The sequence below is a fragment of the Amblyomma mixtum genome, chromosome 5 (genome assembly GCF_055824585.1).
Source record: "Amblyomma mixtum isolate Tamu chromosome 5, ASM5582458v1, whole genome shotgun sequence".
Lineage (NCBI taxonomy): Eukaryota > Metazoa > Arthropoda > Arachnida > Ixodida > Ixodidae > Amblyomma > Amblyomma mixtum.
Genome location: NC_143016.1, coordinates 172,831,382 through 172,858,936, shown reverse-complemented (window position 1 = coordinate 172,858,936; position 27,555 = coordinate 172,831,382). Strand labels below are relative to the sequence as shown.

The window sequence follows — 27,555 nt, the reverse complement described above, 5'->3', positions numbered from 1 at the left end:
CTTGTACATTTTATTTACAGGTGTGTTGTTCCTGCTGGTGAAGGTTCCAGCTCACTCGAAGTCTGTGCGGGATCCATCCATGACCCGTTTGTGTGCAATCTCTCTTCATGTGCTGCCCGCATGGAAATCGTCAAGCTGGTGAGCACGCGCTTAGTGTGTTGGGGCAAGCATTAAGGGATAACATGTTTGCCTTTAGTAAGATTGCATACGGCTAATGATATCTCATTGCATTTATATATAGTTTATTCAGCAAGCAAGAACAGTGTAAATAGAACCATATATGGAAATAATGTAAATTAATCATGTCTGTACTTTTCAGGTGACAGCGGAGATAGGTGTGCATGACACGCAGTGTTGTTCTGTGGTTTTGAATTTCTCTCAGTGACCGCAATGTCAAGGTAGCCCCATTTCGATTGGTGCAAAATGCGAAAGCATGCATATACTAAAAAACTCAAGGTAGTCATAAACAGTTAAACTTGTGCCCTTCCTTGCAGTGCATTCTGTAGCGGTATTCTTGAGCATAACAAGACTGTAGTAAATATTTCTGTGCATCAGTTTGGGAAATCTGCCATCAAGTACCTCTAGCTATATAGAAACAGTTTTCTTTGATACTAATGATTGGTTTTGCAGTGAGCGTATTTTACATTTGTACGTAAAACTAGACTATTTCTGAACACTATGTCTAGCTCGTTGGGAGATTTCAGTGCACAGCATTGATTAGTGTGCAGGTGATGGTGTGCATCTTATGCAGATGTGGCAGACCACCCTCACCATGGGGTCTCATGTGCTCTGGAGCCAGGATACCAGATTCATGTTTGGTCACTTCCCAGCTGGTCTGGTTACCAGCTGGGTGGCCATACCGGGCTCCTGAGGTGTCTGCAAAGGCCATGGTACAGCATGATCAAGAGTCCTCTGCGAAGGTCACCACAGCTTGCATTGTGCAACCCAACATATTCATCCACACTCAGCTGCAGGACCATGACACCTCTGGCAAGTGGTGATAATAGCAGGAGCACCAACATCTACAACAAGGAGGAGGACACAGCACCATTTGGATTCTGCCTGACAGACCGGAAGTGCTTGATCAGCAGCTGCGTGCGGGAATTGCACTCATTGCCATGGTTTTCACGTGTAGCTATGCCACAAGTAATCAGTGTACATTTGCTCTGCTTCAAGTTTGATGGCATACTGCTAGGAAGCCGGTGAAGTCTTCATCATTTCGGTGTTCTTCATTAAACTAGACCATATTGGTGGTATCCATGACAGTAGAAATCAGTTTTGTCTGATGCTGCAGTTTTTTGTGAGTCAGGAAGTGTCCCAAGTGTTTTCAGCCTACCGTCTGCCAACTTGCTGAGTGCGTGCTTCAACACATGCTTTGGTGATTGTGAAGAAGTGCTTTCCTTCGAGTGGTGCCTCCCTATGTGCTCTGCTTGTACACAACGCACATTTTATTTGGTGCCTAAGTTCAGTGAAAGACAGGAAGCCACCAAAATGTTCTCCTTCTAGCACCACGGTGTTCACTGCACATGCATTCACCAGTGCTTTTCTGTTTGCTTTGGTGTTTGTTGAGAGCCAGCAGTCCACAACATCCTCAACATACAGCATGGTCGCTGTGTCTCTAGTCATTTACAACATCTGTTCTTCAGGGTGCAACATGCCTTGTGTGGCACTGTTTGTGTGATAAGATCGCAACATGCTTTGTCTCATGGCATCTGGTTGCCTCTGTGTGCTTGCTTTTGACTGCCTCTTTCACAAGCTGCTTGTAGTTATACAGCAGTGAACTATTTTTCCTGAAGGAGAAGTCAGTAATTGTTTCATGGTCATTTTCCCAGATGAAAATGCAAGGCCTGGCCAGCGTCTTCACACGTCTACCCATTCCCATCTTCTAGCTCAAATTTGTACCTGTGACGAAAACCTAGAATTTGTATATTAATTCAGTTGAAGGTAAATGGAGGTATAAATTATGCAGCTGGACGTAATTTGTGTTCCAATAATAAAGCTCCAAATGGCATTTTGTAGCTGGAAGGGCATGATCCGGTTCAATAATTCAACTGGAAATGGATCATAATAGTCGTAGTAGTAGTAGTAAACTTTGTTGATCTTTCTGGGTTACTCAGGCGGTCTTCCCAGGTTTGGGATCTTTTTCTCTTTCCAGGATTTGCGGTCTGTGTTTTTTTTCTGTGCTGGGCCATCAACCTTGAATGCATGCATTGGAAGATCACTGCCCACCTGTCCTCCCAGTGAAACTCTGTTAGATCCCATTTTCATTGACATGTTCCCTTGCATTTTGCTTCATGCAAATTGGGGATGCTGTTTGGTCATTCATGAAAAATCCTAGCCAACCTGCTCACCCCCTGAACCCTTAGTGTGACTGGACCATATCAGTGTACGTGCTGCCATTTTTCTGTTTAGCAAAGGCGACTGCTGGCTACTTAAGTTTGCAAACTAGGAAACACTAATGTGCATGTACACCACTGTCAAACGGTTATGAAAGACGAGTCTGTCCCAAAAAAAATCTTATCTTTGTAGACGAGACATATTCGTCAATGTGTATTGTTGCACTAGGTAATGATTCGCAGTTAGGCTGCATAATGAATTCTAGGATGTATGAAGTTCAGTGATGGAAATAAATTAATTTGCCAATAATGGCTTCCACAAACTTTTCACTCTGCATGTAAAAGACACCTCACTTTTTTTAAGCAAATTGCAACACCTAAGAGGCAATGCAACTTGTCTCGCTCCCCAAAAATGTAGGGGCACAATTAAGCTCAGCATTCGTGGGTATCACACAACAGTTTTTATGGCTCCCTGCAGCGGTTTCTCTTCACACACACAGTCACTGTTCTTCATTCGTGTTCACACATTTATCACAGTTGCCTCAACACAGGTTCTTTGAACTCTTCCACACTGTAGTTCACCTACATAATGTTATTGTAATTAGTTTCTCACTAATTGGCACATCTCTAGTTCACTGCAGTAATTACAATGCTAGGCTTCAAATTAAGCCAACAGCACCCGCGCATCACTGCCTCCCACTTTGTACCTCAGTAAAGTCAATGTGCCTGCATGGCCTAGTTGGTAGCGTGCCTGGCTGGCGATCCAGGGGTCATGGGTTTCAAGGCAGACATAAATTTATTAATTTTCTGTACGTAAAATCTATTATTTTATAAAGTGAAGTAGTTTCAGACATGTGCTGACGTTTGATTCAGATTACAAATCCTCTTTTCAGTGTCTTTCCCTGCCGACATACACGCGTGAAGCACGTTTTTTGACACAATGCCGGCTGGATAACACTGGGTCTTCTGCAGAATCGCAGCCTCTCTCCTTGACAGTGGTGTGTGCAGGCTTTACGTACCTTTCTTTTCTGGTTGCACATGGCACCCAATAACTTCTTAGCACTAATTGCGATGCCATCATATACCATACAGCACTAATGATATTACTTGGTGGTAGTCAGAAAAAAAAAATTATTCTTACAGTGTGAAAAAAGAATAGCAGCCTGTTTCCAACTGACTTGGTTTGGTTTCATACTTCTGCTAGAACTTAAAGAGAAATTAGCCAGCAAAGCTGCACAAGACGGTAATTTTTCAGGGGGCTTAAATTTTATGCACAGGCACTTGCAATGACTCCAATTTCATCAACATTTTGCAACCTGTTCTATCATTATATTGGTGATGAATAGCTTCTGTTCATTAATTTAACATTCTCCTCGGGGAAACTCTGAGTCAAACTTGCTTGACATTTTTCAAGCTGCCTTAATCATGCTCAAAAAAAAAAACAATTTACCCTCCATGCGCACACACCACTAGGCATTTTAAGTGTTGTATTTTTTTTTTTCATGCAGTGGAGTGTAATACATACATAGAAGGGAGAAATCTCCAACCTGTCACTTATGCTCAAGCACCAGAGTGGATTTTAAATGCACATATCAGGCTTGCCCAAACAAACCGAAACCTCCTTTCCAAGGGATGGAATCACAGGAGCGATGGGAGGCTGCCCTGCGCATTGCATCATGGTCTGGGCCTTGAAGGTCACCGCAGCCAAACAGTGCCTGGTCACCTAGAGTGGCCTGACGGCCGGCGCCAACCTGTTCAACACCCCTCCACCCACTCTCACCTGATCCACTGAAGTGGGACTAATAAAGTTATTACCAACCAAGGGCTCCTTCCTGCCAACGCACTTCACCACGGTAATTTTGAACTGCTCCTTTGAACAAATAATCTCTGAGCTGTATGCATGCTATGTTCTCAGTACAGGTAGGCCCTTTGTTATCGGAATGTGGTAATCTACTTTTGCAGAACAACTTTGATTGGTCCTCAGTGTCCTTTCAGACATTTGCCGACATTTCAGCACCTACATCTGGTATGGTGCCCTTCACTGAACTGTAGATGTCATATTTTGAGTGTACATAGAGGGTTGTCTATTTTAGTTCACAGTAAAGGAAAGTACTTTGAGAGTGAATGCATTTCATTGAGCATTACTTCATTGAGCATTAGTGCACAATAGTGGCATCACAGGGTCTTTATTGCATCAGCGTATGGTGTAAATGTTGCCTAACGGCATTGTGATCCACCGCTCAAAGAGAACCAACAATGGCCCTGATATGTATGTGATCAGGAGTTTGCACAGAGGGAAAGTCATGCACTTGCACATCAGGCTAGAAACATGACTGAGGCCTCTTGTAGATTGCTCATGGAGTGCACATGGCTTGCCAAAACCAATCCACATTATCCAGTGTTATGCTGCATTAATGGACCTTCTGCCAGAATACCACTGCTTGTCTGTGATGCTGCCTCCCTCAAATACTGTGGGCCATGTTAGCCTTGCATTTCATGCCCCTTTGTGTGTTATCTTGCTGCTGTGCAATGCTTGTGCTCTTTTTGTTGTGTTGCTGTTCTTACTTCTTAACTCAGCATTGTTTTTATTCTCCTTCAGCTCCTTTACCTGACACCGAGGCATGTTCAGGCTTAATATGACATGTGCACTAGATAATACGCGTGTATGTGCATCCTATGATAATAACTTGCATGCACGTTAAAGAACCCCAGGTGGCCAAAATTTCCGGAGCCCTCCACTACGGTGTCCCTCATAGCCTGAGTTGCTTTGGGACATTAAACCCCAATAAACCAAACCAATAACTTGCATGAAGCGAATAAAGCAAGTGTCTTGCACACTGCATTAGCTGTTTGTAATGTGGCATCACCCTCCACTTTCACTATCCTCTTCTATATTCGTCCCACTCCCCAATGTTGAGTAGCATATGTGAAGATATCTTTTTCCAGCCGACTTCATCTCTCTTGACATCATACGTTGCCCTCTTACAAGGAATTTTGCTGCATTGAAAGGAGCTGCCTGGTGCTGCTGTAGATGCATTACTGTTGTCCTACAGCAAAGGAATTGTAGGGATGGGCATGACAAATTTTGTTTCACCTCTCACATTTTGGTGCGTACTTGCATCACACGAGTGGTGTAGCTGCCTATATGCCCTTGGTAAGTGCTGTGTGCTCATTGTTAGACAGAATTAAAGAGATTTAAGGCCTTTTCAAACATTGAAATTAAATAGCATTATTGAGAGCCTTTTTTTATTTGAATGGAATAATGTACCTGCCACTCTACGCCATGCATTCGTGAGGTGCTTTTATATAAAGTCCGTGAAGTCTGCTTGCAGGCAGACTTAGTTAATGTTCATAAAGCAAAAGATGAGTGCCATGTCCTATTCAGATTAAGTGAAACGCCAACACTGTGAAATACATGCTTCTGTTGACAGTGGACTTTTAGCTGTGTCTTTTTCTTTAAGTACTGGCGGGAAACAATATCTCCCTATTTTGCTTTCGCATTTGACGCTTTTGATAATAAGAAGTACGCGCTCACAGCGTTGCACTTGACGCGATTCGCAGTCGCGTTTCGTGCGCGGCCGCTTGCAAACGTAACCAAGGGTAGCGTTAAGTTCTATGCACCTGAAGAAGTGACACGGTGAGGTAAAGCTTTCCAACGCCACTGACGCGTTGAGGTTACGATCGAGAGCCAGCCGTTTCTCCGCCAATTCCTCTCCCCGTGACGCTGATCGCATCTCAAGTACGGAGACGCGACACGCTGCGCGGTGGCTTCGGGCAATAAGCGGTCGCTCTTATTTCCGTGACGACCGGCCACAGGGTCTTTAGCGTCGCATTCAGCACCATCACTCAGCTAATGTGTGCGGCGAGTACGCCGAGACCGCCGCCGCAACGCATTTCACCGTCCATCTCTACGGTGCTACTGTGCTAACTCACCTTCGCGCTGCAACTCGGCGTTGTTTTTTGTACTTGGCGCCAAGTAGCAGACGACACTTCATTTTTTTGTCGTACTTTTTTCTTTATTCTTCGATGTCGTCATTCTATTCTGCTGTTACGCATTTTCGCACCGCCCCGATTCACACGTCACGGGTACGCCCCGCTCATGGCGGATTGGCGAATATCGAGAATCGGGCCCCCGGACTACTTGCTGACAGGTCTCGGCTTCCGCTCTGACAGGAAACAACGTCATGGTCACATGAACTACTTGCCATAAGCTGCTTTCGAACTCGGCGCCAGAGCCGGGCTCCTCGTCGGTTACCGTACAAGGACGCTGTCATCTGCTAGCAGACGACGCAAGCCACGGCCACCACGACGCCGAAGCAACGCCGTGCGCTCGATCATGATACTGAGTCGATTTAAAGACTGTACTGTCAGCTTAGCGTAGGTGCATTACAGAACTCAGCTTCGGAGGTATGCTCGCCGCTACTGCTTGCGGCGAAGTCGCACAAAGTAGCCCAACTCGTTGCGGATCGGCAGATAGACGAAAGCCTTCGCAAAAATGTTGACAACAAGCTCTATAGCTGCTCCAGTATACGAGTGGTTCACCTGCGATGCTTTCAGGTAAGCGTACAGACAGCATGTCGCAAAACAAGCAAACGAGAACCTCTTGACGACACGAGCAAATAATACGCGCTCGCAGCTTCGAACGCGCGTCCGTGTGCGGTGGATTTCAAGAAAATAAACGAAGATGCAAGAACAAAAAGTATTGCGATGGCTGAGAGAGCAGCTACGGAGCTCATGTGAAGGTTTAACGCATGATATCGACCTCCAGGAACACGAAAAATACTCAAAATGCACACGGAGTCTAACTCAATATGGCTGTCAGCGCGGCGCGCAGCTATCGTCTGCTGCCTTCTCAGCAGCCCCAAGCAGCCCGCGGACTGTCATAGGCTAAAAACGAACGCGTTGCTATGGCGATGCAGGCAGGTAGGCGGAGCTTTCGGGCTGCCCGAGAAAAACAAATACCGGACTCGAGTCCGCAAGTAGTCCCGGACAGTCCGGGACTGAAAAACAAATGCGCCCAGTGGCCCAACAGATTCGCGCGTGCTTTGCCACTGAAAAAAGTGAACAAGGTCTGACGCCCCGCATACAGCGCCTGGCAAAAGCCACGCGCCGTGGCCAATTTCTTTCAGGCTTCTTTTATATGCTTGTTGCTAGTCCGTTCGTGAACCTTTCATATCCATCCTTAAGTTCAAGCAGCAACCCTAAGGAACTTAACACTATGCTGCGCACCTTGCTGCGTTGCAAACAAATAAGACAATTACTACCGACAGCTCAATGAAACGTATAAGCGTGAAACTCTTCATGTGTCTAGTAGCCAGTGTCCGCATGCCATTGCCAGAGGGTGAGAAAGCTTGTGCCATTTCTGCTGCAAAGCTGAATTTCACCGAAACCATTACAAAGAACGCAGGCCTGCGCTGAAATTAAGCCTCATAATCAATCCCTTTATATGGCTTCCTTCCTCGGCACGCTCTCATAGGGCTCCTACCCGAGCCTACACGTACTCAACAAAATGTATCCAACACAATACAATGACAAATGCCCTTGGTGCCAAGAACCCCCCCAAGGTGTACCACATAACGTGGGCATGCCAGAGGATAAGCGTGGTACCAGTGATAAACCCGAGTGCGGAGCAATGGGAGGGAGTGCTCTCCAGCGATCGCCGGGTCGACAAAGAGGTCTGATTCGGCGAGCAAAACTGGCAGCAGCATCCAGCGGAGCCCTGGACTAAGGGCAACCGACCTTTGAGCAAGATGGACGAAGCCATCTCAAAACCGCCGAACACAACCGAATCTAGAGCTAATAAAGTTTTCACTCACTCACTCTCTCATAGATACTCTGAGCTGCAGCAGATGGCGTCCGGATTCCGACATTTCCCTGTTGTCACCTTCTACGACGGAGGGCCATCCGTCAATCACGTACCTGCATATCGCTTGCAGAAATCAGTCAGGTGGTGGAAGTGCTTGAATCTCTTGGTGGGGAATGGCTGGCTGGTCCCATTCGTCCATGATAAGCACCATTTCCGACAGATCTTCGGTTTCCGCTTGCGTCTCCTGCAGCGATTGAGGCAAACGGCTTAAAGCGTCAGAAATTAGCATCTGTTTGCCAAGTTTGCAGAGGAGCTTGTACTTGTATGCTCCGAGCAAAAGCGCCCAGCGCTGAAATCGGGCGGCAGCCATGACTGAAGTTTGACGATCCTGTCTGGGAAGAACCAACAAGGGGCGGTGGTCCGTTGCAAGCGTGAACTCACGTCCCAACAGGTAATCGCGGAACCGTGCCACGCCAAATACCAGGGCTAGAGCTTCTCACTCAATTTGGGAGTATTTTCTCTCAGCTGAGGTAAGCGTCCGTGATCGGGAACCAGTTGGCCTGTCTTCTCCATTTATTCGGTGGAAAGGGGCAGCACCGACACCGTAAGGCGAAGCGTCGCTTTCCAACATCAACTCCACCTGCGGAATAAAGTGCGTTAGCACTGGGGCTGAACACAAAACTTGCTTGGCTTTCTTAAATGCCGCGTCTTCTTTTTCTCGCCAAACCCATTTTGCACCTTATTCAAGACAACTGTACAAGAGTGCAATCATAGTGGAAAGATTTGGCAAAACTTAGTGTAAAATGTAACCAGTCCCAAAAAGGACCGTAACTCGGCAACATTTCGCGGTAAAAGAGCTAGCCTGATTTCATCCACGTACTTCTCGATCGGGTGTAGCTCTTCAGCATCAATAAGATGGCCAAGATACGTCACTGATTGTTGACCGAACTTGCACTTGTCGCAACGAAGTTTGATACCGTTCTCGCGGAAATGCTGCACAACCGCTTGCAGGTTTACGTTTTCAGCCTCGCTGCTCTCGGCTATCAGGACATCGTCTAGATAAGACTGAGTCCCTTTTAGTCCTTGCAACACCGATTCAATTTTCCGTTGATGCGATATGCCAAATGGTAACCTGTTGTAGAAAAAGAGCCCCTTTTGTGTGCTTATCACCGCTAATTTCCGCGAGTCTCATCTAGCTCGACCTGATTGTAAGCATCACGAAGATCTAGAACGCTGAATTTTTCTCCTCCACATAGGTTTGCAAAATTGTCGTGTATGACTGGCAAGGGGCACTGCTACACATCGCACACAGGGTTTAGGGTTACCTTGAAGTCCCCACAAATGCGCACTGTGCCGTCCGTCTTCAAAACCGGCACGATGGGCGTTGCCCATTCAGGATGAGGGACTGGAGATATTATTCCAGCTGAAACTAATCTGTCAAGCTCCTTAGACACTTTATCACGCAGTGCAAAATGAATTTTCCTTGCCTTGAAGAACTTGGGGTTTGCGCCAGCTTTGACGTGCAGTCGGGCTGGCGGGCCTTTCATGAGACCAGTTCCCTCAGTGAAAAGGTCGGAGTGTTGCTGGAGCAGCGTCGGCACGTCCTCCAAGGTTTGTTTTGACACGGGAGCCTTCGAATAGACGCTCAGTACCTGAATGCGTTCGACTGGAGCCATTGCAGTCTAAAACAGTCAGACTGCACTGCACTGCTGTACCTTCATATGAAACTGGCATCGTCAGTGCACCGAGAAGCGGTAACTTTTCCAGATAGCACGTAAGCTGTACTTCCAACTTCTGTAGCTGCGGCCGTCGATGAGAGTGCCATTTGTAAATGCTCTTGGGAATGACGCAAACAGAGGAGCCGGTATCGATGTCCATCATTATTTCGAATCCATTCCACGTAGACGATTTCTTGATGGGGGGGGGGGGGTATGAGAGAGCGCGGTGTGGTCAAGGACCAAATTTGTGACACGCTGCTATCACTCTCATCGGTTTCTGCCGTCTGTGCCGTTACTGCCAGCATTCTACTTGTTCCATTTGCCACACATATTTTAGCTAAATGCCCTGGCTGTGCACACTTGTAACATTTGCGCTTGATTAGTCGACAAGCCATGACAATGCTTACCGCAACATTTGCATTGTTGCACGCCCTGCGACTTCGCGCGCGACTCGTATTGACCAGAGAGCTTTAGAAGTCTCGCTTGTTCTTGTTCCGTAACAATACCTTGCGAATCGCATTCAGCACTCTCTGCGGCAAAGTCAAGAGCCTCGGCTTCTTCAAGATTCAGATTTTTCGTCGCTAGCAGCTGCTTCTGCACATTCTTGGATCGGACGCCGCACACAATACGGTCCCTTATCGTTCTGTCCAGCGCAGTTCCAAAATGGCAATTGTGTGCCAACTGCCGTATTACCACTATGAATGCATGTACAGGTTCTCCTTCTTGCTGGCAGCGATGGAAGAGCTTGAAACTTTCAGAAATTTCATTCGGTACCGGGTCGTAGCAGCTGTTTAAGGTCTGCACAACTTCTTTGTAGATCAGGGCGCTAGGCGTTCGCGGTGCTACCTTCCCGTTCAAAATTTCTATTGTTCTTGTTGCAAGCGCAGCTACCTGGAGGGCTCTTTTCTTAACATCGTCCTCCACATCATTCGCTTCGACATAGGCTTCCACCTTGACTAGGTACGCCTGCCACTTATCTTTTGCGTCTTCAATTTCCGGTAGCCTGTGTGCCATGGCTGGTGGTGGGCTCCTTCTGCTTGGCTCTCGTGCTTGGGCGTATATGCTGGCTTCTTCCTTGCTGCAGCAGAATCCTCGTCGCCACTGTTGCGTTCAACTCGGCCAAAGGCCGGCAGCTACGTTATGAAAACCAGGCCGATTCGCAAAGCAAACAGATGCCCCTTTATTTCCAGCTCGGAAATATACAGATGGTTTGGTTTGGTTTATGGGGTTTAACGTCCCAAAACGACTCAGGCTATGAGAGACGCCTTAATGAAGGGCTCCGGAAATTTCGACCACCTGGGGTTCTTTGAATGTGCACTGACATCGCACAGTACACGGGCCTCTAGAATTTCGCCTCCATGAAAATTCGACCACGACGGTCGAATTTTCACGGAGGGGAAATTCTAGAGGCCCATGTACTGTGCGATGTCAGTGCGGTTGGGATCGAACTCGCGCCTTTCGGGTCAGCAGCCGAGCGCCGTAACCACTGAGCCCCCGCGGCGGCTAGGAAATATGCAGCAACAAGTTAGAAAAGAAAGGCTAGTTCCGCATTAAATGTCCTCTCTACTTATGGTCACAGCAAAAATGGAAAGAGTACAGTCCAAAAAAAAAAATCGGAAGGACGATGTAGTACAAGTGGTAAAGACAAGGTGCTTAAAGAATTTTGGCATAAAAAGTGCAGTTACAATATAAAATATTTTGAACTTAAATGCCGGAAATGGTGGTGTTTTGACAGTGTTAATGGAACATAGATTAGTTTTCGTCAATGCCAAGCTACCGCTGTCGGAGGCCGCTAGCGCTCTTGCAGTGCCCCTAGAAAGAAAAGGCCCCTGCGCTGCTCCTGTGACGTCCCGCACCTTGCCCGGCTGACCGGACCACATCATGAAGTTATAACGCAAGACTGAAGTAGTGATGAGCTTCAAGATTTTGGTGGCCGTCTTGATAGATTTTCCTCAAAAATCTGCAGAAAGCGCCTTTTATGTGCCGCCTTTAACTATACAGTTTTTATAACCTGTATGAATAATCTCTGTGAACCTGTACTTAGACAATTTGTTTTTTGCCCAGCGGCAGTAGATTCTTTTTGGTTTGCTAGCAGAGTGCTCGCGTTATTTCTTGCATAGCGAGAGGTAGTGCAGACGGAAGGCCTCAGACTGGTGGCTTCAACATGCCGGTGGCTATATTTTAAAAAAATATTTGTGTGTTTTAAAGTACTCAAATATGCCGGCAAGAAAAATTTCTCTACGGCAGCTGATCTCATCTACTCCAAGCTTGTTAACACAAGGTATTATTTATACCTACGCGTTTCTGTCCGCGTAGTAGAGGGACGATAATTTGCTGAAATGTCGGTACAAAGTGAGTGCTCACCTGGAAGTTTGGATTTGGCTTCTGTCTGGTTGAAATACAAAATACCCATCAGGAAAAGGTCCGTCAAGTGCACACGGAAGCAGGATTTCTTCAGTTTTATTCACATATTGGTCAGAATCTAAGATTCCGTCTGTGATGTGGAGTGGCCTGAGTCGGTCCGCTTCCATGGCGCTCCAAACACTTACGGCACTACGCCCGCTAGCCGTCACCTGGAGTATGTACTGGGGATCGAAGCTGCAAAAAGAAATTACAGGCATTTAGACTTTTCACACACTCAGAAATTAAATTTTATGCGAAACTCTTAATATGTTTTGCTGCACAATGAGCTAATCTTAACCGGATATCGTTAAGCGTCCCGTTAAGCGGAAAACCCGGCGTAGTCATCGTCAGCGGCGTGAGCAGAAAACTCCCAGATAGGCAACCTAGGAGGTGCCAGCTAGGTCTCATAACCTTGTGACGTCATCACGACCAGCCCCCCCCCCCCCCCCTATTTCATGATTATGAGCTAAATTCCCCACCCTGGCATTTTGCTCATAATTCCCGCAGAGCGAAAACTGTCAAGCATCTCTGCTCTAGGCCCCATATTGTCTGGGAAGTCTTGAGGCACAGTTATGAGAGCGATACGTTGCAACTGCCATGGAAATATTCCTAAAAAGGAATATATAAGGAGCGGCCCATTCCATCCATCTTTCATTGTGAGCAAGGGATCCGTAGGGGTCCCGAAACGTCATGTTTTAAAAACCATCTTTAGAGAGTGTACGTTTTATTTTACCACTATGCTTCTCCCAGCCAGACAGGATTCTATCGAACCCTCCACTACGTTGCCTTCTGAGGAAAGCATGGGCCCGCTGCAGTCACCTAGCTCCGTCAGTTCATTTTCTTGAAATCAAGACTAGAAATCACTCCCTTTGCAAGGCACATGGCCTTATTCCAAAGTATCTTCGTTTACCCCTGCTCATAAAGACAGCGTTCGGAAGAAATGAAATTGCTCAGACACAACGGTGTCTCCTTCCGGCCCGCATCATGGAACAAAAGCCATTACCAAGCGCCTTGATAATGAAGCGTTCTTCTCGCAAAGCAGACTTCAGGGTCTTCTGCGCACTGATCTCGTCGACGTGTTGCTTTATGCCAACTTCGTCTCATCCCGAACAGAAGATGAAAGGGCCACCAGCCCGGACGCAAAGTTCCAGCATTTACTCGGCACCAGCGGAAGCAGCAATACTGTACCGGGGATCCAGAACTTGCCGTCGCACAACTTGGATCCCGCGGAACATGCCCCCCTGAGCCGTGGCCTCAGTTTCAACACAGGCGCCGCACCAGGGGTAGGCCAAAGGACTTGTGCCGTTGAGCAGGCAGTTCTTCTAGTAGATCCGAAGTTTAAAGCAGAAGCACGCTCGCGTGCTATTGGGGCGCTTACCAAACGTTCAAATTTGCCCAGCACTTTACCTATTTCTGAGAAGCATGCCCTCAAGAGATTCAAGAACAATCAAAAGATAGCAATCCTTCCGGCCGACAAAGGAAACGCCACCGTGAGATTAGACCGTACTCTGTATATTTAAAAGACGTCCGACCTGCTGCAGGATGCTATAACATACGCCAAGATGAACGGGGATCCCATGAAAAAAGTAGAAGCGTAGCTTCAAAAACTGCTAACCGATGTGTTCAAGTTTTTCCCTCCTTCAAAGAAGTACATACATCTACTACAAATTGATATGCCACAACGCGTCAGCACCAGCTATCTACCGCTTACCCAAGGTTCATAAATCGGACGTGCCTCTCAGGCCTACTGTTGATTTCACGCGTTCGCCATTCATGGCATATCCAAGTATCTACATAAAGTCCTTAGGCCCCTTGTTAGACAAACACCGACATGTGTGAAATATTCGCCTGATTTTGTTACTACGAGGAAGGTTGTGGCGGTTGACGACAATGACAACATGGTCTATTTTGATGTGAAATCCATGTTTTACATGCGTTCCTGTTCAGTTCGTTGTGGAATGCTGCGAGAGGATACTGGAAGAAGACGCATCGCTGCCATCCCGGGCGCCTTTTGAAACAGCTGATCTGTGCCGTCTCCTAAAATTCTGTCTGCAGAACCATATTTCACTTTCAACAACGACTTCTACAGGCAGATCTTTGGCACGGCTATGGGTGCGTCGCTATCCGTAACCTGTGCCAACCTCGCTCTGGAATCTATTGAAAATTCGGCCCTGAAATCGTTTCAAACTCGTCCGAAGTTCTTCTTGCGGTATGTGGACGACTGTTTCTGTAATTCCCCGCAAGGACGCCAAACCGTTTCTGGACCATCTAAATTCTTCTCAACCAAAAGTTCAATTCACAATGGAAGAAGAAGTCTCCGAAAGGATTGCTTTTCTTGACGTCCTTGTTCTACGCACTCCCGATGGTCTTGCCACTACTGTTTTCCGGAAACACACACACACTGGGAAGTACTTGGATTTTCAATCCGCCCACCACATTGGCCATAAATGTTCCGTCGCGTCCGCTCTATATAACCGTGCAGCTCGTCTTTGCTCCAGCCCCGGTCTGCGCTGTTCCGAGCAGAAAAAGACCGCGTCGACCTCGAGAAGAATGGCTATGCTCGACAACTGCTGCGAAACGAACAACGTCGCTCTCTGCAACCTTCCGAGCCCCGACTCCTCGGACAACAGAAGCGCGCGAGCGTTCCTTACACCCGGGGGACAAGTAAGGCTCTGGCACGCATATTTGCAAAACACGACGTCCGCATTGCGCACGTGCCGTCCATCAAGCTGAAACAACAGCTGTGTCAAGTAAAAGACCGTCTGGAGCGCCCACGTTACCCCGAGTCGTGTACAAAATCTCCTGTAAAAACTGCTATGCATCATACATTGGCGAGTAAGGCGATCTCAACAGAAGATTAAGAGAACACAAAAACGACGTCAACAAATGTCGCCCGTCATCCAACCCGCTGGCAGGGCATGCTCAAGAAATGAAGCACACCATTGACTGGGAGAACGCCACAATCTTGGATACTATGAAACCCTTATCGTCCCGAGTGCTTTTAGAATCTTTTTATATACAGACTACGGATTTTTTTTTATTAACAGGACGAAGGGTAATCTCCCGGATAACTACGCCCACTCACTGTGCTGTCGAGTGCGCGTATAAGAAGCGGCCCATTCCATCCATCTCTCATTGTGAACAAGGGACCCGTAGGGGTCCGGAAACGTCATGTTTTACAAACCATCTATGGCGAGTGTACGTTTTGTTTTACCACTATTCCTGGAAACCATACGCGAAAAGTTGGGGTCCTTCTTAGCCACATTCTAAATGAGTGTCTAATGCGCTTTCGATTTTCATACAGCCACCTATATACCGGGCCAGAGGCGCATCGCTTAACCGCAGCACCACTGCGACAGATGAGGGCTACCAGCGATCTATCAGCGCGAAGTACAAAATGGCCAATTCATTATATATTGAGGTTAACTCATTAACTCTATCGCGTCATACGCTTAAGACGCAGCTTAAGTGCCCATTCAGTTTTTTTTTTCTCTCTTAAGAAACTCAAAACGAACGTGTTTAGAATAGCCGAACAGCGACTATGTTGTTGAATTGCTGCGCATAAGGAAGAGGAGGAATAAGAGGAAAGGCAGGGAGGTTGACCGGAAGAATAATCGGTCTGCTACCCTGCACGGAGGGAAGGGGGTGAGGGGATAAAAAAATGAAAGAGAAAGTCACGTGGAAAGTCAACGTTCGTTAAGTTATCTCTGCATAAAACAATTGCAAATGTATGGAAGCTGTATTTTCATGGCCAATATTCCGCAGGATACACTGTCCCGTCTCTGGTTGCGTGCTCTAGGCCAGTATTTTGATACGCATAGTTGGAATAAGGATGATCAATTACTGTCTCTACGATAACCGTATAACGATCGAAACAAAGGGCGACAAAATGCGCAGACATTAAAGAGCACTCACCGCGTACCAAGGAGCCTCCGCACTCGCCGCTGCTGATCCCATCTTGTGACAAACGTTGATTCGTCGCTGAAAATCACCAGTTGCCACTTGTCCTCGTCCCTCGAAATGTGCTCACGACAGAATTCCAGGCGTGCTCCCTTTTCCCCTTTCGGTTACAGAAGGACGCCTGCATGCAGCTCTGCTTCGCATCCCGGCCTGCTGCAACCTACGGTGGATTGTGCTCAGCGAGACCCGGAGCACAAGTTCCTGTTTGAGCTCATTCAGAGTCAGTGAGGGCTTGCAGTTTCAAGGCCGCAACGACTTCCAAATCCTCTTCTGCAGATGTTATACGCGGCCGTCTTTACCGTGGGGCATCGCTGACGATTCCTCGATCCTTGCACGCATTTATGGCTCGGTCCGCCGCAGCGTTGAAGCAGCCAACCTCTCGAGCTATCGCTCTTCGGCTTCGGCCACCCATGCACAAAGCTACAATTTTTAGCCTCGTGGCATCATCTAGGCGCACCGTTCTGCCTCCTCTAGTGAAATTTTGCTCCGAGCTCGCTCGACGACAGGGAAATAACTGGATCTGTTCCAGGAATACCAAGTAGCCTGGCGCTGGAGAAATCTTGATATGCCCTACTCCTCTTTTTTCACGTTTCCGTGCGTGTAAGAGCGCGCAAAAAACGACCAAATGTGACCAGCAAGAGTTGAAAGTCATCGATTTACTGCTTCACATCCGCTGGGAAAACGCACTTTCTTGGAAGGACTGCCAGATAACACGACCGTGTGTGGCGCGGCAGGAATTCGTCTTAATAGTCGTTCTGCAGATCTACACACGGGAAAAAACCCAAACATCTTTGAACTACGGCTGAGTGGTATGGTGCTCGGATGCCGACCAGAAAACGCTGGTTCCATCCCGACCGCGGCGGTCGCATTTCGATGGAGGCGAAATGCTAGACGGTCGTGGACCGTGGGATGACAGTGCACGTTAATGAGCACCAGGTGATAAAGTTATCCTGCAGCCCTTCACTACACCGTCCCCCAGAGCCTAAGTCGCTTTGGAACGTTAAACTACATTTAACCAACAACGAATTTGCTATGCGATAAAAGAAACCAGAAAAAAGCTGGTACAAGTGAGATCTCACCTACGTGTTACGCGACTCAGACCGGAATCCACTATTGCGAAATTCAAGAGAGCAGGCGAACAGGTAGGGCGCATGATCCGCCGCGTTTCCAACAAGCGGGGTGGTCTGCGGGGCTGGGACGCGCTTCGGCTCGTCTATGCCTTCGTGACTAGCCGGATCCTCTACGCCTTGCCTTATCTCCGCACTACTAAGCAAGACGAGGCGCGGATAGACGCCATCATCCGCAAGGCAACTAAGCGAGCCCTGGATCTCCCGGGGGCTACCTCTCATGCCAAACTCAAGGCACTGGGGGTGCTAAACTCCTACCAGGAGCTGCGGGAGGCCCACCTCGTGAACCAATACACGCGGCTCATGCAGACGGCTCTTGGGCGCCGCCTGCTAAACCGCTAAAGCGTATCCCAGTACTATGGCGCCATATGCTCTGGGTCTCCCCGCTCCCCCGTAAAATGGACACCGACATCCATGAAAACAAACGACAAGCGCGGGCTCGGGCTCTTGAGAGACAACACGGCTCCCGACCCGGTATATATTATGTAGACGTAGCAGGGCCATCGCCCACGGGATTTTACTCGGCCGCTGTCGTTCACCAGGAAATGCACGTTGATGGACTCTCCTTTCGAGCCCCGAATTCAATGCGGGCCGAGGAAGTAGCGATAGCGCTTGCTGCCGCCCACGCCAATTCGAGAATAATCATCACGGACTCCCGAAAAGCATGTGAACATTACTTGGCAGGGGAGATCTCCCCCTTAGCTGCTTGTATTCTACGACGGACTGCCACTGGTCCAACACCCAAACGAATCATTTGGGCTCCTGGCCACCAGGGCTCACGAGGTAATGAGGCCGCTGACGCGGCTGCCCGAGCGCTTACGCACCGGGCTCCTCATCCCAGCTCTTCTGGCTCGGAGACTAACCAGCCGCTGCTGCGATTCAGGGAAATATTAACACATTATAGCGACAACCACCGCCTTTTCCCGGCCCCTGCAAAAGGGCTGAGTAAGACGGAGGAGCGAACTTTAAGGCGCCTGCAGACAGGTACTCTACTCTCTCCTGCAATAATAAAACATTACGATCCTAACACGGATGGGCGATGCCCACACTGTGGGGAGACCTGTGATATCTTCCACATGGTGTGGGCATGTACTCAAAATCCCCACCTCCCCCCTTCCCCTACCCCTTCCAGAGAGGCATGGGAGACTGCCCTCCTCAACTGCTCCTCGCTTGAGACCCAAAGGGCTCTGGTGAAACGGGCGAGAGACGGGGCCTCGTCATGCGGTGTCCCGGACTAGGGACGCCGACCATGTAGTGGGGCCACTCTGTGGCTCCCAAACTATTTTTCACGAAATAAAAGTTTTCACCACCACCACGCGAGCAACTGGGAGCATAGTTTTAGCAGGCTGAAAACACTCATAGTGGTTCCAACATTATTGCTTATACTGCGCTATAAAGCACGATATTATTCCTGACAATTTCAACTTGTCTAAGTTTAATGAAACCGAGATGTCTTTCTGACGAGCACACCCTAAAAGCTACAGAGGGAAAAGTTTGTGTGCAAATCTCAAGCACGCACATCTTTGAAACTAATGAAGTCAAATCCGTACGCCGCCTGCTGCAGCTCAGAGTATCCATGGGAGCGTGCCGAGAGACGAACGCGTACAAAGGGATAATGAGGCTTAATTTCAGCGCAGGCCTGCGTTCTTTTAATGGTTTCGGTTAAATTCAGCTTCGCTGCAGTGGTGCAAGCTTTCTCATCCTCTGGCAATGGCGTACGGCTGTTGGTCACTAGACACGTGAAAAGAGTTTCACGCTTATACGTTTCATTGAGCGGCCGGCAGTATTTGTCTTACTTTTTGCAACGGAGCAAGGTGCGCAGCACAGTAAGTTACTTACCCCCGATTGCAGAAATCTAACTTCACTCGAACTTGTATCGCGCTTGGACTCGACTACGGTAAGTCGACTTGAAGCACCAAGTCGACTTCAGAACCCTCCATTTCGGTTTCGTGTTTCATAGATGCTCAACCTGACTTGCTTCGTCAAGTCGAGGGCGTGCTTCGATGCGAGGACACACTCGTCGTCTGTGATCGAGATTAACAATTGATTCCCTACCATAGCGCATGTTACGTGACCAAAAAAGTATATAGTTCACTGAACATTCGCAGGCGCATAAATAGTATGAGCGCTTTTTGGAGAAAAGAGCTTCCGGCGGGCACTGCAAATCAGTGCTCTCCGCGTCTATGGCGCGAATGAGGTTTTCGGTTTGCAATGTGCGTCACAGGTGTTCAGCCATGTGCTAACGAACACATGCCGCTCACGCAGTTTTCGTCGTGGTGTTGTCGCATGCAGTAGAAGAAAATGTCGCAGCCGAACTAGGTACCTTTGTCGGCGATAGACAATGCGCCCTCGCAACGCAAGGCGCACCGCGATTCACGGCGGAAGAGAAGTCGCTGCTAACCTCTATCGTGAAGCAGCGCGCACATGTTTTGGAATGTAAAAGAACGAATGTCGCGTCTTTAGCAAAAAAAAAAAAATCAAGCATGGAAGGAGGTGTCGAATGTATTCAATTCCCATCACGGTGTTACCCGGCGCGACTTCCTGGAGCTCAAGAAGTTCTGGGCGAATCTCAAACAGAAGTGGAAGGAGACGACTGCCAAGGAAAAGCGGGAGCGCCACAAGACCAGTAAGCACACTTTGCGAATCGCACACGATTGGCGCATTTGGGCCGTGTTTACATTTCACTTGCCTGCATATTTGTATTCGCGGATTAACGCGTGACAGTTCAGCACACTGAGCGGGAATACGCTTGTAAGCACCAAGTGCTGGAATGCGTTATGGAACTGTAGGGCACCCATATACGGTGGAAATCGTGCTTTCAACGAAATGTGCTGTTTGCTTCTTTCTTCATGATTCCATGTGCCGGCTTTGCGAGAAGTAATCAGGCTGCCATGAGAGCGTAAAAAGCGGCCGGCGACGAAGCGGCGACGCCGCGGTCACCAGTTAACAGGATAACCTGCGTGACGTGAGCGCGCTCTCTACCCCTCTGGGTTTCCTGACAGCATGAGAATCGGAAAGGGCATCTTTGCTGCTTTTTCCGAAGATGTTGCATGCATCCTGTGTTTGTGTCAAAAGTTCTCTAGCAGAGACATGCGCAGAGAGCAGCTAGCCTTTACTGGTTTTTATTAATTCTTTCGAGTATATAGGCATGAAAACAAGTAGGAGCACAGACTAGTGTGTACAATTTTTCGTATGCGAGCAGTTTAAGAGAGGTAGTTTCCAATAAACGTGAGGAAGATCATTCTTTTCACGCTCAGCCAAGGACTGGAAAGGTCTTCCACACATCACCGCAATCACCTGCCCATCAACATCTGCGAACAGTTTAGCAGCGACCTTTAACAACAAATAATATTTGTACCTTACGTTTTTTCTTTGTTTATTCAATCTGCTTTTTCAATGAAACCCACCCGTTATGAAATACCCCAAATGCTGGGTCCTTTAAGGTAATAAAGTGAAGTGAGGGAAGGAAAAGTGGTCGAGGATAATTTATTTTTAATTCAAATACTTTATTTTTCAAAGCTGGCTTCCCTGTGTGCTAAATCACTATTCTTGTTTAGGGGGAGGACCCGCACCGGCCGACATGGATCCTGTCACTGAGCAGGTGGGAGCAGTGGCAAGCCATATGAGCACCAGAATTCGGAATGAATTTAATTCTGATGGTGCACCTGACCTGCCCCTCGTCCACACTCTGCCCGTCGTGAGGCTGCTTCAGCCAATGATCGACGGCACAGATGACATGGAGTTTCACTACAGAGGTAAGGTATTCTGCATAAGTAATGTACTGGAGTAGCAAGAAAAGCATTTCCTTCCCTGTGCACTTCTTTTAATGTCACATACAGCATGCAATTTCACAGTAGACACTGTGTTGTGTGTTCGTTATGAACACCATGGGGTGCTATGCAGGACAGAAAGGGTTGAATCTCTCATGGGTAATAAACAGTAAAGCATGACTGGAAACAACACTGGATAAAGTTGTTGTGCATGGGGTTGCAAGTGTTTGGGCAAGTAGAGAAAGGCTGCATCAATGGGCATTATAATGGTAGGCTGCTCAAAGCAACGTCTGTCACAGAGGACACGTTTGCCTTGGCTCCTTACAAGCATGCCAGTGAAGTGCTGCTGTTCTGCACCAGAAGGTGGGGAGTAAGCTCAGGTGGTGTGGTACGTGGTGAGCGTAGTCAGTGCTGCGGTCTTAATTAACTGCAACATTCTCACATCTGGATGTTTTTTGTTTGTGCATCTTGTTTAGGCATTCTTGCATCACTTTCTCAGCAGTAACAGATTTCATTTGGGTGCAATTCTTTGAAATGTGTGCTGCTTATCTAGTACAGTGCCATATCGATGTACTTCCATGCCGCAATGCCCGACTTCTTGTCCCAAATACTTACTGCAGCTGATCTGTTTGCAATGTTCAAAGCCTTCTTCGTAACCTGGCTGCTTCTTTAAGCATGTTTTTAGTTTTGTATGCAGAGATGTTACTGCACAGTATTTGATTTTTTGCGTCTTAGAAAGTTGCTTCATAGGCTATGGTCCTTCCTGTTATATAGTAGGCTGCTGTTTACCTTGTGTATGTAGCATGAACTTGGAAAGCTTCTGGGCTTTTGAAGATAGCATCACTGATGGCAGTGCATTTGCTCACAGGGGAACTGTGGAGCAATAGTTTGTGTGGGCAGCATCGCCACGAAAAATAGAACAGCGCAGAGAGGTGAAGAAAAGAGCTTTGTTACTGCTTTTATTCAGTCATTTATTTAGTTTTAATTGCCTGTTGTGCACGCATTATTTACAACACAGCTGTGTACGCAGTTGCGACGCTGGTTACAAGAATGGTGCTGTATGGGGCAGTGTAAAACAAGAACACTGCAGCAGTTTTCAATTGCTTTTTGATGCAGGACTAACATCTGAAGTCATGAGAAAAAACAGTGGTGCACTGCAGTTTGTACGTGAAGCTAGCAAACGCAATGGATACTGTTTCATAACCTTGCATTTATCTCGTCCCGCATATTTTGGTCTTTTTGGTTGATTGCAGACGACCAGTGGGAGCCAACCAGCCTTGATGGAGGCCAGTCACAGCCATCAGTGACCCCTCCTGGAAGAAGCGGAACAGCTGCAGTAGCTCCAGAGGCCACTGAAAACGACAACAGCACCTCGTCACCCATCGTTCAGCCTGATGCTGCTTCCAACACAGTTGTATCTGGAGCTGATGCAAACTGCACCATTGCTGCAGCAGTGGCCACTGGGGACAGTAGGGCTCCGAGAGGGCGGATGGCCCTTTTAGAGAGAACCCTATCAGACGAAAATGATGCACGAGCTGCTCTCCTTCGGGGGGAGCATGTGCTCCGCCTGCAACTCATGCAGGAGGACCACAAAGACATGCTTTCTGAGCAGCATCGCAAGAAAACTTTTTATGATGAAATCAACGATTTAAAACTTGAAGCGCAACGAAAAAAAAACAAGTTTGAAGAACAAGTTCAAGAAATAGAGATTGAAAAAGTGAAGCTTGACCTCGAAATCCTGCAGACTGAGAAGGCGATAAAGCAGGAACAGCTTCGCAGATTGCAAGAGGCTCCAAATTGAACAGTGCCCAGCTTGGGCGAAATTGCAATGCTGTTGGACAACTCCAGAACCAAGCGGCTTTTCCCCGTCAAAGGATGCCCTTCCAGCAAATGGCGTCGGCCAATTCTCATGAACCTGCTCATGAACCTGCTCATACTCATGACACTGCAGAGCGACGACTATCCTCATCCATGGAGGGATGGGACTATCCCATTTCATTGCTACTGCCTGCATTGTCACGCTAGCAGGCCCATGAGAATTGGCCGGCGCCATTTGCTGGAAGAGCAGCGTCCTTTGACGGGGAAAAGCCGCTTGGTTCTGGAGTTGCATCACGCTTCTAATTAAACAGTGCCCCAGCTGACTTGAAAATGGAATGCTGTCTGAATGTTTGCGCTAGTATGTTGCAGTTCATATAACTACACCTTGTTTGCACACGTGTGCCTTTAAGCGCATGGCACAGTGTGGGCAAACATGTTGCCCTACCACTACCGTGCATGCTAGACAAGCTATCGCACAAAAGAAGGTTGGTCATGTGGCAAACAGGATTGTTGTCTTCACCTGCTGGTATCACTGTGTGGAGGCTGCCGATGTGCACTCAAATTGCACATTGTGTTTATATTTTGAAGAAGCTGTAATGCTATAGAGGAAAGGCCAGAACCTTATTTGGCTTCCCAAAATGCGCTGTAGGGAACAACAGCAGGACGCATGACAAAAGTTCCTATCAAAACAGTTCAATATCCTGTGGAAACAGACCACAGAAGAAGTTAATACATGAATCTGATGTCTTGAACTGTGCAGCAAAAGAAAATGAGCAGTTTGATGAAGCAGTTCAGCATACCTGCTGAAGCAATGAGAAAAATGCACCTTGATTTGGGACCATAATGTTATAGTATTAAAGATGCAGCACAGTTCTCGCAGCCAAAGCAGCAATATTCCGCACTGTTCAACAACGCACAAATTGCACACCTGCCGTGCCCTACGATCATGACTGTTACACCTGCAGCAAATCCGAGCAGTATTTAATGCATGTTAAAGCAAAGCCAATGAGGTAGGAGGTCCTAAAAAAGTTAATTGTGTTCCTTGAAAATTCTTCACAGCAGGATAACCTGAAATATTTTTCCTGGTATGCAACCACCTTGACATCAATCGCACCTTGGAATGCATGGTGAAAGCATCAGTTTCAAGCTAGATACTGGCTACAGCAAGAATAGTGTGAACTTCCACGCAATGTGACTTCCTGGATAAAACCTGGCAGCTCAGCTGTCTAGGTCCAAGAGATCTCTACAAGACATAGCATACAGCATGTGACAACTAATTAGAATCGTCAGTGACTGCAAAACATAAGAATAAAGTGAACGCAAAACAAGAAATGAGATGCAATGATAAAGCACAGAAGTCAAGAAACCCTTCGTTATTGAGAAAAAAACCAGTGAATAAAATTAGCACGGCACTGAACCTACAAAGAATTACATTCAAGAAGGGTACAGAGGTAAACAACAAAGTGAACAATAATAATAATCATAAGAGCATATAATACATTTCACCAACATTTCAGCATTGGGTAAAAGCTGTGAATCGCATCAAAGTGCCGTCTGTCAGCGTATCAGTGTGCCATTTTTCACCAGTCTGACCGTCATCAACATGACGACATCTACGTAGATGTAATAAACTGTACTGTCAGCACTGCCAGGCTATTGCGACTTTGACAGAAGACTGTGCTTTGTTTCTTCTGCTGCAGCGTTGTGCTGTTTTGTTCCGCTCCCATCCTGCGAGGGATGTGCCCTGCGTTTCATTGCCTACAGGCTGAGGGATGGGCTGGACCTCAGGGGATTAAACAGTAATGTTGAGTGAGCCAAGATACTCTGAGCCTTGGCAAAAAGGCTGATGCAGTCGCTCGTCACTATGAACTTTCCATTCCTGTCCCTTTGCTCGTGAAACCTTTTCAATACGTAAATAAGTTTTCGTAAAAGTTCCATTAAACCTGTTTGTTTTTGTTTTCGAAAGTTCAACGCTTCAGTCCTTCCTCAGCCTGGAGACTCGAGACATGCTACCAAATAGAGCCTGGGTTCGAAGAGATGTCAAGAGAGACAACTCGGCGAAACACAGAACAACTCCACCGCCTTACGAAAGCTGGAGCACTGCAGCTAGCGCCGGCTATGTAACAAAATCTACAGCCTAACTCTGAATACACAGTTGCTTTCCTGTTCATGAATGAACGGGTCTGCACCTTGAGTCTTTCCAACAAAGTGTCCAAGCATACGATAGTGAGAACATTAAAGGTTTTAGACACACAATTTGAGTTTGCCGCTGCGGTGGCTCAGTGGTTACAGTGCTCAGCTACTGACCCAAAAGACGCAGATTAGATCCCAGCTGCGACGGTCAAATTTCAGTGGAAGCGAAATGTTAGAGGCCTGTGTAGTGTGCGATGTCAGTGCGCGTTAAATAACCTCAGGTGGCCGATATTATGGAACCCTCAGCTACGGCGTCCCCCCAGCCCTAGCCGCTTTGGGATGTGAAAAAGCGCGCAGAAAAAAAAAACGTAATTTAAGTTGCACGTTCCCTTCTTTAAATGATGCGTTAGACATTAAAAAATACATGGAAGAGCGTGTGGCATTTGCCTACGACTGTGAAATAATTTATAATTGAATTTGATTTTTCATGCTCTTTTGGTTTCATCGAACGAACGATGGCTGTGACGTATAGTTGGCCTTCAGGCCACGTGAGGCACAAAAAGCCTGCAATATTGCCGCCAGGTGTCCCCGGGCAGCGCCGAAAGGACGAAGAAGTGAGGAACTCGCGTGCTCTCGGAGCTGGGATTCTGCTTCTCTGTTTGCGGCCTGTATCTAGCCTGTGTGATTAAAGGCCTACTTGACCGAAACTTAATTTAGCGCTCGATATAGTGTGATATGTTATTAACAATATTTATATTTAATATTAGGGCTGTGAAGCGTCTAGAATTTTAGTTAGAAGCGTTCAAAAACCTCTGTAGCAGACGACGCAGACCCCTAACGGTGTGCTGAACAACTAACAAACCTGACCGGAAATGACGCAGATTTGAGACACCGGCATCACCGGCTCGCCAGTTTCAGGCGTTCTGATGTGAGTGCGCGCCCCTTGTAAGCTCTTCTTCTGGCGCGTTTCTGGCTGTTTTCACCGCGAAGCTCGATGGTATCTGAGAAAAATAAACTGCTGGCATCATGTAGACGAAGTGCATGGCCGCGGAAGGGAATACGAGGAATGCGGAAAGCACAATGTGTACCTCTCGGCCGCTGCCCTTGACCCCCGATCTCGAAAGCTGGTGTCAGCTGTCTGGAGCTCAGGTTTTAACGTGAATTCCCCTCTCTTCTTCAAAAAAGATAATGGTGGGTGACTGACGCTTCTGCCTCGCGCTAACCCCTTTTGTGGGTTGGGCTTTGTCAATAGACCTGTCCAGGTCTACATCATGCATCAGAGCACCTACGTCTTTCTGGCCCGATCGGCAAAGCATGCCACGAACCGAAGGCTTTGAGGCGTCTCTAATCGGGAGAATAAAGAGGAGGGGCGAACCGCTTGTCACAAGCTAGCTAAGCCGGTCCAGAAGTTAAAGTGGACGGCTTTGCTCATCGAGCAACGCCCTTTTGACGGCACGTTATTTACACCAGGCAGAAGTCTAGGAGAGGTCTGCTTCGTCTGAAAAGGAATCAACATATGCACACCCGTTTATTGCAGGTACAGCTCTGCCCAATGCGCAATAATGCCGTCGTGCGCCGAGTGTATCTGCTGCCTCGAAGATTTGCAGGCCGGGCTGAGAATCCTGGAAGGCCACACAAGCGTTATTGAAAACGTCGACTTTCTTACTGCCTCACGCCATTCACACTTGAGGTCGATTACAGGAAGCTTCAGCGTTACCATTCGAGACGCGTCTCCAAGACCCCAGAGAACTGCACGCATGTTATTTGAATGATAATCTTTTCAAATAATTTTGATTTTATTCAGTAGGGTAAGGGCTAGTTGGTGATCCATAACATATAAATACCATAACATATAAATATCAAATTTATATGTTTGGTTAGAGACACCTACGGTAATTTGCGCGGTGGGCGTATACGGTCGACTGGGGTTCGGCAACCACGTCGTTCTGCCCAGCTGTGTGGTTTGAAAAGATTAGAAAAACCTTTCCGCCCCTGCAGTACACGGGCTTTAAGTGGTTCTAGGTAAATACTGTAATGAACGCAACGCATAAGTTTTTGTTCATTTGAATCGACATGTATTTCGCAACGCGCAGTGGCTTGCCCGACCGAGGCGCGCAAAGATGAACCAGCCCACCATCGGCACCGCACTGATGCCACGGTCCTCGAAGAGAAAAATATATATTTATTTTGCAACAGAAATTTTGCTTCTGGCATATTCTTTCGCCTAACGCAGCACTTAATTCTCTTCAGCTCTCTTTTTACACATCCATCTGTTTTTATTGATTTAACTGGCGTTCACAGCACCTGTTCCAAATTTCTGTGCACAGGCAGGAATACCTTTCGACGGGGGAGAAAAATGAGAAGGAAAAGGAGAAGGCAGGTCATTTTTTTATCAAGACAGCAACCATATTGCACGCACAGCAGAGCGCACATGTGCTGTTGGCACGCGCGTGCCCGCTCAAAAAAGCCGACTTTATAATACAA

At 47.5% G+C, this 27,555-nt stretch overlaps 1 pseudogene; it reads left to right on the top strand.

The window, feature by feature from the left end:
* LOC149344708 (uncharacterized) lies at nt 1-22,921 on the top strand (annotated as a pseudogene).
* The last annotated feature ends 4,634 nt before the right edge of the window (nt 22,922-27,555 follow it).